At 49.8% G+C, this 13,111-nt stretch overlaps 1 protein-coding gene across 3 annotated transcripts in view; it reads right to left on the bottom strand.

Annotated features, from left to right (window-relative positions):
* Window positions 1-11,192, bottom strand: part of PPARD (peroxisome proliferator activated receptor delta) — an 85,180-nt gene extending 73,988 nt beyond the window's left edge. For all 3 annotated transcript variants that reach the window (XR_003910607.1, XR_003910606.1, XM_029944143.1), the window contains exons 1-2: window positions 11,054-11,192; window positions 7,185-7,268 (exon numbers count right to left, since the gene is read on the bottom strand). The gene's annotated coding sequence lies outside the window, so the exon portion shown is untranslated. The remainder of the gene's footprint in view (window positions 1-7,184; window positions 7,269-11,053) is intronic.
* Between the last annotated feature and the right edge of the window lie 1,919 nt (window positions 11,193-13,111).

The raw sequence follows: 13,111 nt of genomic DNA, 5'->3' as shown, positions 1-13,111 counted from the left end.
CCTGGTTGAGGAGTGGGGGAGAAGGCAGGCTGTGGTGCTGTTCCTGGAGGAAAGCAGGGAGAGGGTGGGCTGGTGGGCAGCTGTGGGAGCCACGCGAAGTCGCCTGGGAGGAGTGGAATGCAAAGCAGCAGCAGGTTTGGGGGCTCTGGAGGTCCTCATGGGGCTGAGGAGGAGGGTGACTGAAGTGAGAACCCCCAAAACCACCCCAGGACTGCCTGCAGAGAGCAGAGTGGCCAGCCCACATCTCCAGGAACACAGCTCCACATCACTGCTGACGGTGGACCTGCTTTTATTATTCAGAAAGAGGAGAATGCTTTTCCCCCTCTTCTAACATTTTAAGTTAACTATTTAAGCTGACCTGCTGATATGCCCGAGGTATGATGTGACATATTCTATGGAGAGGAACTGAGGAATGCAGGCATAAAGACCGAGGGGTGGAGTGAGGAGAAAAGAAAGGAAGAGGCTAAGGGCCAGGAGAAGTAAGAGATTTTACAGTACTTCCAGATCAACTGTGATCTGTTGTGCCAGTCACATCTTTGACCACACCTACTATTCTCTTCTCCCCTCACTCCATTCCAGCTACAGTGGCCTCCTGACTACTCCTCAAACACTCAGCCATGTTCCCACCTCAGGGCCTTTGCATTTGCCTTCCCTCACTCATAAGATTCTTCCCATACAGAAGATACATACAGAGGCTCACTCTCCTCTCTGGGCCTTAAGATTACCTTCTCAGTGAGGCCTTCCTCAAGCCCTCTATTTAAAAGTGCTACTACTGGGGCACCTGGGTAGCTCAGTCGGTTTAGCATCCAACTTCGGCTCAGGTCATGATCTCGCAGTTTGTGAGCTTGAGCCCCATGCCGGGCTATGTACTGACAGCTCAGAGCCTGGAGCTTGCTTCAGATTCTGTGTCTCCCTCTCTCTGTGTTCCTCCCCTGCTCATACTCTCTCTCTCTCTCTCCCTCTCTTAAAAACAAATAAAGATTTAAATAAATAAAGGTGCTACTACTTCTTTCCTGCTTTTTTTTTTATTTTTAATGTTTATTTGTTTCTGAGAGAGAGAGAGAGAGAGAGTGCAGGCAGGGGAGGGTCAGAGAGAGAGGGCCTTCTCCTATTCCTAAGAACTCCCTTTCCCTTAAAGAGCACATCATTTCAAATATTAGTCTGGGAAAAGGCAGGACCTAGAATCTTGGACTGCTGTAAAAGGGATGCTCTAAGATTGCCTTAAAGTAAGAATGAGGACCAGCCAAGTCACCAGCTGTGCCTGGAGGGAAATGAGCCCTATAGGTAGCTTCCTACTGCCGCGGTCACAAATTACTACAAGCTTGGTGGCTTAAAACATGTTTTTCTCTTACAGCTCTGGAGATGAAAGTCCAGAATTAGTTTCACTCCAAAGTCTAGCTATTGGCAAGGCCATGTGCCAGGGATTCTAGGGGGAGCATCTGCTTCCTTGCCTTCTCCAGCTTCTAGCGCTGGACCAGATAGACAAGCTCAAATCAGGGGTGGCAGGTAAGCCTTCTCTCGTGAGAACTGCCGAGGGTAGAGGGTTCCAAGGACCCATGTGGCTTTGGAGAGGAACGCTGCTGTGATCAGAGCACCAGATCAGCTGGGAGTGTTTGACACCAGGAAAGGACAGGTTAATGACAGGCAACATGCTACAACATTACCAACTGTATCCTGCACGGTACCTCTGGCACCTACAGGAAGGTGGCTTTGGCCCAGACACCAAAAGACTTGGAAAAGCAAAACACAAGAACCACCACCACTTCCGGAGGTTGCTTTACACCTTGGACACTGTCCCTCTGTTATGTAGACACCATATGGCTTCTTACTTGGTTGGAAGATGCTGCTCATTGTCAATTATTTGACTGTTCCCCAAAGTCCTCAACGGTCCGGTGACATGACTGAGAAGGATACATTTCCAATGGTGAGAACTACATGCTTACTGTACTGGTTTCAATGATGTGCTGTTCACCAGTGGACTCAGCTAGCCAGAAATATTTAGTGGGCGAAGTGATACAGCAGTGACTCTCAACCAGGAGTGATTCTGCCCCTTAGATACGTGGCAATGCTTGGAGACATTCTTGGTTTTCACGACTGGTAGGAAGAGGTGCTATTGACATCTAGTGGGGTAGATGCCACGGATGATGCTAAACATCCTACAATACACAGCCCACTCGATAAAGAATTACCCAGCCTGGCGGTGCCTGGGCAGCTCTGGTGGTTAAGTCTTGGTTTCAGCTTAGGTCAGGATCTCATGGTTTGTGAGCTCAAGCTTTGCATCTGGCTCTGTGCTGACAGTGCAGAACCTGCTTGGGATTCTCTCTGCCTCTCCCCTGCTTGCGCACACACACGCACGCACGCACGCACGCGCACACACACACACACACACACACACACACACACACACACTCTTTCTCCATCAATCAATCAAACAATAAAAGAATTACCCAGCCCAAAATGTCTGGGGCTAAGAAACCTGGTGCTAAAGGAAATGGAATCAAAGGCAAAGAAAGTAAAGCAAGAGTTAGGAACAAGGTAGTGTTTGAAGCAATTAAGGGAAACTGAGGAAGGGACACATGTTTGCTTGTTTGGAAAAGAGGATGACAGGGAAAGCTCTGGGTTCTGGTAAATGGAGGGACAGCCTGTTTCTTCTTTTTTTTTTTTTAATTTTTTATGGTTTTTATTTATTTTTTAGAGACAGAGTGTGAGCAGGGAAGGGACAGAGAGAGAGGAAGCCACTGAATCCGAAGCAGGCTCCAGGCTCTGAGCTAGTTGTCAGCACAGAGTCCGACGCGGGGCTTGAACCTACGAACCATGAGATCGTGACCTGAGCCGAAGCCGGATGCTTAACCAACTGAGCCACCCAGGCGCCCCAGAATGGCCTCTTTCTGAGGAGAGTGGGTGCTGTATCTGTAGGGTGGCCTGCTTGGCTGACGCCGCCTATTGGGAGAGCAGAGTTGGCCTGCACTGCTGTTGGCATAGTGTCCTCTGAGATGACAACTCTCGGATGGGCAAGTGCCGAAAGCAGTGATAAAACAAACATTACAGCAGATACAAGTGAAGGCACAGAACGACCTTAGGCAAGAAGCGGCTTTCCCAGAACACCGGGAGCCGCTCCCTTCAGCATCTTCCTCCTGAGGGAACTCTTTCAAAGGTATGTCACTATTAGCTGTGAAAACTTGGTAATGGTCTCAGGAGAGCTGCTGAGGTGACAGCAAGGCTGAAGTCAGGCTCTGCAGACTGGACTCGAGGCGGCGGGGGGAGAAAAGGGGGTGTCCCAACGCACTGGCCAGAACACCAACAGTTTAACAGCACCTGCTGACTCCCCGTGCTGAGGCTGGGCCCCCGGGGCCACAGCCTGTCACTCAGGGAAGGCACTGTTTCAGACGGGCATTTCTTCCTGAGCTCACCACCTCAGAGCCCCACTCGGGAGAAAGGCCGCTCGGGACCTCAGCACAGCCTGAGGTTCGTTTCAGTCATCAGGTCTCAGCCCAGGGTACCGGAGCCGAACGGCCCTCGGGTCCGTCCAACACCAAATCCACTCCAGCTCGTCCTACGGTCTCTTCTCAAACAGAAATGCTACAGAGACTGGACAAGGGCATGAGGTGTCTGCACCCTGAGGCCAGGGCCCCCCAGGAAGCACAGAAGGAGCCAGGCTCTTGGCCCACTCTGCACCCTCAATCTGGAGTGGTTCCTCCATCTCGACCCCCTCCAAACTTTTTGCGGTTTCCCCCTTTGACCCCTTCTCTTCCCTCTCCCTATCCATCTCTAATTTGTCCCCCTCTTTCTGCCTCTCATTCTTCTCCTTGCCCCTCATAGTCCATGACAGCAAAACAGAGATGTATCTGAAACACTGTTAGTGGCGCTACACAAAGCTTTATTTTGTTCTTTTATTAACTGTTTTTTCTTTTTTTCTTCTATTAACTTTTTTCTTTTTTTTTAATGTTTCTCGTATTAACTTTTTAATATGCCTTGACAATAAAACCTAACTCGAGATGCCTTCTTACCATTTGTGAACCTTTTAATCTCTTCCGTATATCAACATCCCCAAATAAGTAAGGGGAAGGGGTTCCTCTAGCCATCTGTGTGGCTGAAAGATTGAAATTAAACCCAGAGGAACTCAGATTTAGTATGAGGAAGAATTTCCTCACACACAGACCACTGGAGTAGTCTCCTACCTGACCTCTCTACCTCCACTCTTTCTCCATTCAACCCACCTTTAAGGCATTATTATAATCATTCCTTGCTCCAAAACCATCAATGGCTACCAACTGCAAAAAAAGAGTGCAAATTCTTTTCCCTAGCATTCAATGATCTCTCCCAACCAACTAGGAATTTCCTAAAAGTAGTTTCCAGGAATGGAAATCGTGAGAAGATGCACTTTTCTCCTGGAAGTATTACTCATATATACAGGCCAGGCTACCTCATGTAAAGAATGCTATAAAAGAAGCAGTAGCCAGTCTCCAAGGAGCCCTCTCTCCCTCCCAGTGAACCAGGCCTCTTGGTGTTCATACCCTTGTGCAGTCCTCTGCATCTGAACTGGTCCCGAGACCAGGAAAAGACAAAGGAATTGACACTGTTACTTCCAAGGCTAGGTCACAAGAAACCTTGCCCTTTATCCCTGGATCTCTCCGTATGCTCACTCTTGGGATGTTTCTGTACAGAATCTAGCCATCGTGCTAGGAGAAGACCACATCACATGCAGAGGCCACAAGCAGGCACTCTAGTCAGCAGCAAGCACCTAGTGCCAGCCATGTACGGGAGCCAATGTGGATGTCCAGCCCAGCTGAGCTTTCAAATGACTCCTCCCCCAGCCTCCATTTGACCAAAGCAATATATCCCAACTAAGAACTGCCCAGATGAGCCGGTCAACTCAGAGAACAATAAAAGATCATAAATTATCAATTTCCCCTAAGAATGTCCTAAATGAGGGACACCTGGGTGGCTCCAGTCGGTTGAGCATCTGACTCTTGATTTCGGCTCAGGTCATAATCCCAGTTGTGGGATCAAGCCCCATGTCAGTCTCCATGCTGAATGTAGAGGCTCCTTAGGGTTCTCCCCCTCTCTCCCCCACTCTCTAAAATAAAACAATTAAAAAAAAAAGAATGTCCTAAATGAGACAATAGACACTGACTTCATTACATGTCTTTTGACTTTTAAGTACATATCTTTTAAATATTCTTTGTAACAAAACAGTTTCATGGTTATCTCAAGAAGAAACTGTGAAACTGAGCTGCAAGCTAAACTAGCCATTTTTTCATGATACAACTTTACTTGAATGAAAAAGTAACAAGTTATAATTATAAATTTTTTAATGTTTATTTTTGAGACAGAGAGAGACCGAGCGTGAGTAGGGAAGGTGCAGAGAGAGACACACACAGAATCCGAAGCAGGTTCTAGGTTCTGAGCTGTCAGCACAGACCCCAACATGGCGCTTGAACTCATGAACCATGAGATCATGACATGAGCCAAAATTGGATGCTTAACTCACTGAGCCACCCAGGCGCCCCAAGAATAACAAATTATAAATTAGATTTGAGTATTTGACAGATTTTTAAGTTTATTTATTTTGAGAAATAAGGGGTAGGAAGGGGTAGAGAGAAGGAGAGACAGAATCCCAAGTAGGCTCTATACAGTCAGCACAGAGCCCAACACAGGGCTTGATTTCATAAACCATGAGATCATGACCTGAGCCAAGATCAAGAGTTGAATGCTTAACCAACTGACCCACCCAGGAGCCGCTCAAAATCTTTTTGTGCACATGTCTTCTCTCCCCAGCTAGATCCCACACACTTGGGGGATGGGAGCAGCCAAGGACCATGTCTGAAACGAACGGTCACAGCACCTGACCCACAAAAGTGCCTCAGATGGGAAAGACGAAGGTAACAACCAAACCAGTTTTTTGAGATTAGCACTGAAAAATGGGACAGCCTCACCTTCCACCAGAAGAAACTAACAAAGAAAACTTCTAGCTGGGACTGGGAGCTCAGAGCTAAGGGATACACTGGACAAGTGATCCCTGGACATGCCTGATAGCTGCCACTGTGACTAGCCGCTGCTGACACAAACAACAAAACAATGAACTCAGCACTCTCTCTGCATGGGGGGAAGTTCTACCTCATCCCCTCTCAGGGAACCTCACAAGTCTCCCAAACCCCCCTTCTTCCTCATTCACATTTCCTTTGGAGGAAAGGACTTGGTGTGGGTTTGACAACAGGAGGGGCCCCCGCCTGAGGCCTTCCTGCAACATCCACAAACAACCTGACCCCCACAGACTGACAGACATATGGGCTCGGCACCCTGTCTGGTGACGGGAAAACCCACAGGGTGTTAAAGGCAGAGAAAGGGAAGTGAAGCTCAAAAACAGCTGCTAGAACCACTGAACTTCAGAGATTACAGCAAATCCGATGGGAGCCCATGTTTCCCCTGGCCCCCCGCAGGGCCCTCACCACAGCCCAGCCTCCCAAATAGTTGGGACAATGACATCGAGTTCCCTGGAGCTCCCCTTCCGAGAGTTTATAAAATCTGCCAGGCATCCTGAGAACAAACAGGGCAACAGTCCGGAGCACTGTGCAGACCTGCTACACTAGCAGGGATGGAAGAAAACAGTTGTGTTTCTTAACGCCCGGCTCTCGCATATCCTGGCAAACTGCAAACCCATCAGACGGGGACTGAATTTGTTTTATTGTTTTTTTTGTTTTTACTACCAACATCCCCCAAGTGTCTAGTACTGTGCCTGGCACATAGCAGACACTCAAAAATGTCTGTTCCATAAATGAAGGAGAATGACAGACACCATCTTTGTGGCCTGTCACCCACACAGAGAAGAAAAGTTTGTACACTGATTCATTCAACAAATATTTATTTAGCATCGCCTCGGTGCAAGGCAGTCCTAGACACAACAGGAAACAAAGTAAGTCCCTGCCCTTGTGGAGTTTATTTTTTAGTGGGTGTAAAGGTGAAAAATCCAGTGCTCCCCCCCAAAACTACATAAGCCACAGACCTTTAATAATTATTTAATAAATGCCCACTATGTGTAAACAATGAGTACCAAACGTTATAATAGACACCTGGGGTCTGGGAACTCAGCCTGGTGGAATTATTTCATCTTTGGGGCCTGGATCCTAAATCTGGGATGTGTCAGTTGGTTGTCAGAGGTCCTTGTGCAAGGAAAATGGGATTACCTCTTTGGTGCATCTGTCCTCATCTGTCGGTGAACAGAAGCCACTGCGTGAGTGCAGCGTGCATGCCCAAAACACCACACAATGCTGCAGGATAGAAAGAAACCCAACGTCATCAGCGGAGAGGCACCAGGGGTCAGAAGAGCCGCTTTATTTTATAATTAAACACTAGGCGCTTGAACTCAAGCAGCGAAAGCTAGTGCGCACGCGATCTCTCTCGATCTCTCTCTCTCTCTCTCTCTCACACACACACACACACACACACACACACCTGAGATGTTGTTATTCTGAGCCTGAGTCAGCAAATATTTCCCAATCCTGGAAGTAGTCTGCTCATTTCCAAGTAAGCAGACACCGGCTTTGCTGATTTTACCAGGGTGGGGCAGAAGGAGCTGGCAACCTGAGGAAGGATCTGGAGCCCAACATCCCCCACAGGTAGCAGCTCATAAATGGAGACACCCTGAGTCATGCTCGAGTCCTTGACCAAAGCCCAGTGGAACCAGGACTACAGTCACACCCCAATCATCAGCCGGGAGCCATCTGAAGAAGGAAGAAGCCCCACATGTCTGAAACCTGACGCAAGAGGCCACCTCTTCCCTGCCAGGCTCAAGCAAGTGCCTGGCTCTCCTCGGGCACAGTGAAACCCAGCTGTCGCTGGCTCCTCCCCCTGGATCCAAAGGCACAGAAAAATGCTCGGGATTTCAAACCGCGAACAGGCAGCCACTGTGCAATCTGGGACAACATGGCACAGGGCAGGGCATCCTCACACACAGAACTTCTGACCTGACACAAGCCAGAGCCTGGTAGGACAGACCAGGCCCATAGAAAGGCCAGGGAGGAAAGAAGTAAGTGAGCCCAGTGTGGACAGTGCAGGGCAGTGGGGCAGCTCCCAGCACTTCCAGGCCCTACTCAGGCACTACAGGAGGGCCCTGCAATCGAGTTTCCCAGGCAGCAGGGACACCCTGGGAGGTGGGCCTCGGTGACGAGCTATTCAGCTGAAGTCTTCAGAAGCCACAGGTCCAACTCCTCCTGGGAGAGCGAGGCTGCAGCAGCCCAGGACACATCAGGATCTGCAAGCCCCCAGGACAGCTTGCACAATGGCCAGAATGGCTGTGCTCTGCCCAAAGCAGAAGCCTGCTTGCTTCCTGGGCCAGTGTACAACACCACCTATCCTCTACCAGGCTCTTTGGGAAGAGATCTGAGGGACCACAGGTAGAGGCACACACTAAAGAAGGAAAACAGCAGCACAGAGGCAAGAAGAAAGGCAGCCAAACAAAAGATCAGTCTGTTAAACTAAGGAGCTGACAAGCTGCAGCCTCTGTAGAATAACGTCAGGGAACTGTCTACCTACACCTTTGAAAAACAGAGAAGGCTGGCCCAAACTCTGTAAAAAAAAAAAAAAAAAAAAATCACTGAACGGGAACTTGGGAACTTATCATCCTGATCATCCACAAAGGCCAGAGAGTGGACAAATTGCAGGAATTTATCCAGCTAGAGCTGCTGGTGCCCAGGCTGTGGCATAAGGACCGGGCTTGCCTTTTTCTCAAACCCGTCTCACCTGCTGCCTGGGTGGAGAGTACCACTAATGGCTAAGCAGTGTAGCAAACCTCTCAAAGAGCCAGGTCAAGTCCTTGGGAGCCAGAGACTGGACTAACTTACTGCCAAACACACAACCTCACCTCTATTAGAATGACCCATTCAAAGCCTGGAGGGATGTTTTTACAGGAAGAAGGCCACCGCTTCTGGTCCATTATGCCCCAATCCCACATGAGCACTGCTCAGGAAGGGGCTCAGGGGCCAGCGGAGAGGGCACTGGCTCAGCCGTCCACAATTCTAGTCCTTTCACAGAAAAGGGTCAATGCACAAGAGAATTCCAAAACCTCAGAGTCTGGTCGAAGCTGGTTCACTTGGCTCTCCACCGCAGCTTTTGAAGGTGGCCAATTCTGTCTGGGTCCAGTTCTGGCTCAAAGACAGACAGAGCACGATCCTCAAAAGAGGAGACCTAGAAACCCAGAGCCAGGTGAAACAATAGGCCTTCATTTCTGAATGTGAGAACAGGTCATATGCTTTCAGAATCCTCCAAGATCAGATTGGGCAGAAACAGAGGATATGTTATTTCCTAAAGATCTCTCCGGGGGACCATGCCAAATAAAGGAGCTCAACTTGAAAGCACCTGAAAAGAACTTTCTGCCAGACAAGAAGGTTAAACACCCAGACACACAGAGGTGGTGGGCTCTCTAGGCCCATAGATTATATCTCTGTGGCTGGAAGCAACTCAAATTCCTGACCCCCTCTAACCAATACAGCCCCACCACCTCCCCAGGTAGATATCCACCTGGCAGGGCGAAGGGAACAGAACTTAAGGTCTGCCTCCCTCTTGGGTCTACAGGAAATTAAGCTCTCAAGGAAAATGGAGGAAGAAGAACCTTCAAGAGAATCTGCTCAGCAACTGACATCAGAGGCCCTCACATTCAGTAGGTCAGAGATGCACGAGTGAAAATCAGAAGCTAGTTCAGGTGACCAATAACAAATGGGACAGCCGCCTGCCAGCCCCCAGGGCTATCGGGCTGAAAATCTATTTCAAAACTCGAGCAAGAAAAATAAATGTCTTGGAGACAGTACAGAGGAAAAAGGTTAAGGCATTCTCTGGGGCACAACTGCTCTTAGCTCTTTGGGATGGGGCACAGGGAGAAGGGTGGGAGTGAGGGCACAGATAATCTGCAGTATCATGGTGTAACTGTGCTTGGGTACATCCAGAGTGGAAAGACGCGGAGCCCTGTTTCCTGGAAGGGGAAAAGAGTTGGATGAGGCCTCCAGCTAACCCTGGCACACACCCAACTCAGCGGCTGGTCTCTCAGCGGTTCCTGGAAGTCAACAGACCCATAAAGGGGAAGTATTAAAACTGAGATTAGAAGGATGGTCTACAAATTGGACATCTTCCCTGATGCAACACCCAGTAAACATTCTCCCACACAGACCTGCCTGCTACTTACCTCAGACCTTCAGCCCCTTACAGCAATCAGGGGCTGACCGACCCCACCCCACCCTGAGGGTATCTCAGCAGCAAGTCAAGGGAAAAACAGAGCAGCACATAGAGCTAATGCGTCTCCCTGAAGTAGAGGAAAGTAACTGGGAGGTAGGGGACAGGAATGCAGGAGACAAGGCTAATAAGAAGGACATTAGAGAGACAGGCAAAAAACAGGGCATCTGAGGGTAGCCAGCGTAAAAGGGGCTTAGGTAGACAGGGATTGCTAGCATGGGGCTGCAAAAGCCTAATAACACCGCGAAGATGATGGGGATAAGTAATCCTGAGGGGAGCCAGGCAATGGGGGAAGGAAGGGGACAGGAATGGGAAAAGAGAGCAGACTGAGAAGGCAAGGCTAGGAGGACGAAGGCAGAAGAGAAAAATACCGAGAGGGACAGAGAAGATCCCCAAGGCGACCCTGCGTAGAGAGGGCAATGGATTTGAAGACACCAGGGAAGGGATGAAGGAAGAGGTCTTAGGCAACGGTAGGGGATGGGAAAGGACTCCGAACCTTAGACCCGGCTCTCAGAACACAGAAGGGGGACGAGACGGAGCCACTAGGCCCAAGAGGGGGCACAGAGTCGGGTTGGGGAGGCTCGCGGTTCAGGCTCCGTGATGGGGGACCAAAAGGCTGGGGGCGCGCGGGCGCCAGGAGAGCAACAAATCAGGGCGCACCGGCCGGGTCCGGACCATCAGGAAGCCGCAGCGGCTCAACCTTCGGACCCCAGCCGTTCCCCCAACCCAACTCCCCTCCGGGCCTCGCGTCCCGGTCCCGCTGGCCGCCTCAGCCTGGGCCCGCTGCCTCCTTCCGCTGCTTGCCTAACCGCTTCCCGCGACCCGGACTGACCTGTTCTGACTGCCTCCCGCGCCGCCGCTGCCGTCCCGCAGGCTCCGCAGAATCCTCCGAAGCCTGCCAAAACTTTTCCCATTAATCCCCAGCTCCGCGGCGGCCGGCGTCACACGCTGCGCGGCCCGACCCCGCCCCCGCCATCCTGACGTCACCGCGCTGCTCGGCCTCCTTCTCTCTACGCCCCCTTCCGCCCCGGCCGTAGCCAATCACCACGCGTCCTGGGCGCTCCCCTGCTTCTGCACTCCGCCCACCGCATGTTTCCCGGGCCCCGCCTGCAGCGCCCTCTGGTGCGGGATGCGGGCGCGGCAGCTGAGGGAGGAGCAGGAGGGGCTGTTCCTGGGCCGTAAAACAAGTCTGGCAAGTATCACAAAAGGGAATTTAAAGCTGGAAGGGAATTTAAAGGTCATCTAAGGCAGCGGCCCGACCCCGCCCTTACAGTGAGGCGGTCCACGTCCTTACAGTGAAGAAACGGTCCCAGGGAATGTGAGTGACTTGTAGTCAGAAGCCATGCCAAGGCTAGAACCTGGGTCTCCAGATTCCACTGGAGGAGTCCCTGTTGCCTGTAATTTTAATGAAAAGAATTTCCTCCCTGGAGAGGCATCTGCAACTAGAAATTAATGGTGATGGACTTTTTACCTATCTTCCTATGTGCTTAAGTAATATGTTTGCCCGCCTAAATGGGGAGCACCCTCTTAACTGTTGTAGCAAATTGTTCTTCTTCTTTTTTTTAATGTTTTAAAAATCTTTTAAACATTTTTTCATTTTTAGAGAGAGAAAATGTGACTGGGGGAGGGGCAGAGAGTGAGGGAGACACAGAATCGGAAGCAGGCTGCAAGCTCTGAACTGTCAGCACAGAGCCCGGTGCGGGGCTTGAACCCAGAGCAGTGAGATTATGACCTGAGCTGAAGTCGGACGCTTAACTGACTGAGCCACCCAGGTGCCCCTGTTCTTGCTTCTTAACCCAGTTCTTGAGGACTGGGAAGGGACCTGTTATCCAACCTGTCCCTTCAAATATCCCATGGAAAGATACCTAGCAGCTAGGTAGGCAGTATGGCGGAAGAAGTTGGGTTTGTTATCTGGCCAGGAATAAAACTTGACTCACAGGTATATGAGCAATGGGTAATTTCTTTCTCTCCACAGTCTTTAAAGTTAAGATTACCTCTTCCCCTTAAGTACATTCCTCAGGCCACACCCTCAGGTGTCTGAATGATAGAACTAAGAATGATGTTTTCTTCTGCTTTTTTAAAAAACTTTTTGAAATGAATGTGAATTACTTTTGTAATTCAGGCATCTACCTCCTTTGTACTTGGAGACTGAAGTAAGAACAGATTGTGGAAGTCAAAGCCTTCCTTAAGATTTCTGCAAATTTCTGGGGATTTATATTCTTCTGAATCTCTCTGCCTCCAAGTTCCTGTTTCTGCCAGGCTGTTTAGTGTCACAGTTCAAACATGTAGAGATGAAACTCAGCCCTTCCTGAAGACTGCCCATACCTCTTCCCACACCAAACATTCATGGGCAGAGAAGACATTATGATGCTTTGAGCCCTGGAGCAGGATCACATGATGCATTGCAAAAGGTTTAAACTCACACATCAGACATTCCTTAGAGTCTTTTCTGAACCACCCATTTGAGGTTTTCTGACTAGTCCTTCACCTCTTAGGGCCTTGCCTTCTCCTGAACACTACCTCTCCTCCTTGACCCACCGTTCTCTCCTCTATCCTACCCTCTCTGGAGAAAAAAAAACAATTCTTCCTGATTTCTGGGCAGATAGAGACATCTTAACCCTGTCTCTTCATTGCTATGGTTCCAGCCAACACTCCTGCCCTGAATATCTTACTTTCTACCCCTAAGAGGCGTATTTCTCCTAATAAAAACAGCTCCCAGCGCTGCCTGAGTAGCTTAGTTGGTTAAGCATCTGGCTCTTGGTTTGGGCTCAGGTCATGATCTCACTGTCCCATGGGTTCGAGCCCCCACATCAGGCTCTGTGCTGACAGCATAGAGCCTGCTTGGGATTCTCTCTCCTCTCTCTCTGCCCTCCCCCCTTTTGCTCTCTCT

This window comes from Suricata suricatta, chromosome 7, assembly GCF_006229205.1.
Source record: "Suricata suricatta isolate VVHF042 chromosome 7, meerkat_22Aug2017_6uvM2_HiC, whole genome shotgun sequence".
Classification (NCBI taxonomy): Eukaryota; Metazoa; Chordata; class Mammalia; order Carnivora; family Herpestidae; genus Suricata; species Suricata suricatta.
This window is presented reverse-complemented; position numbering and strand designations above follow the sequence as displayed.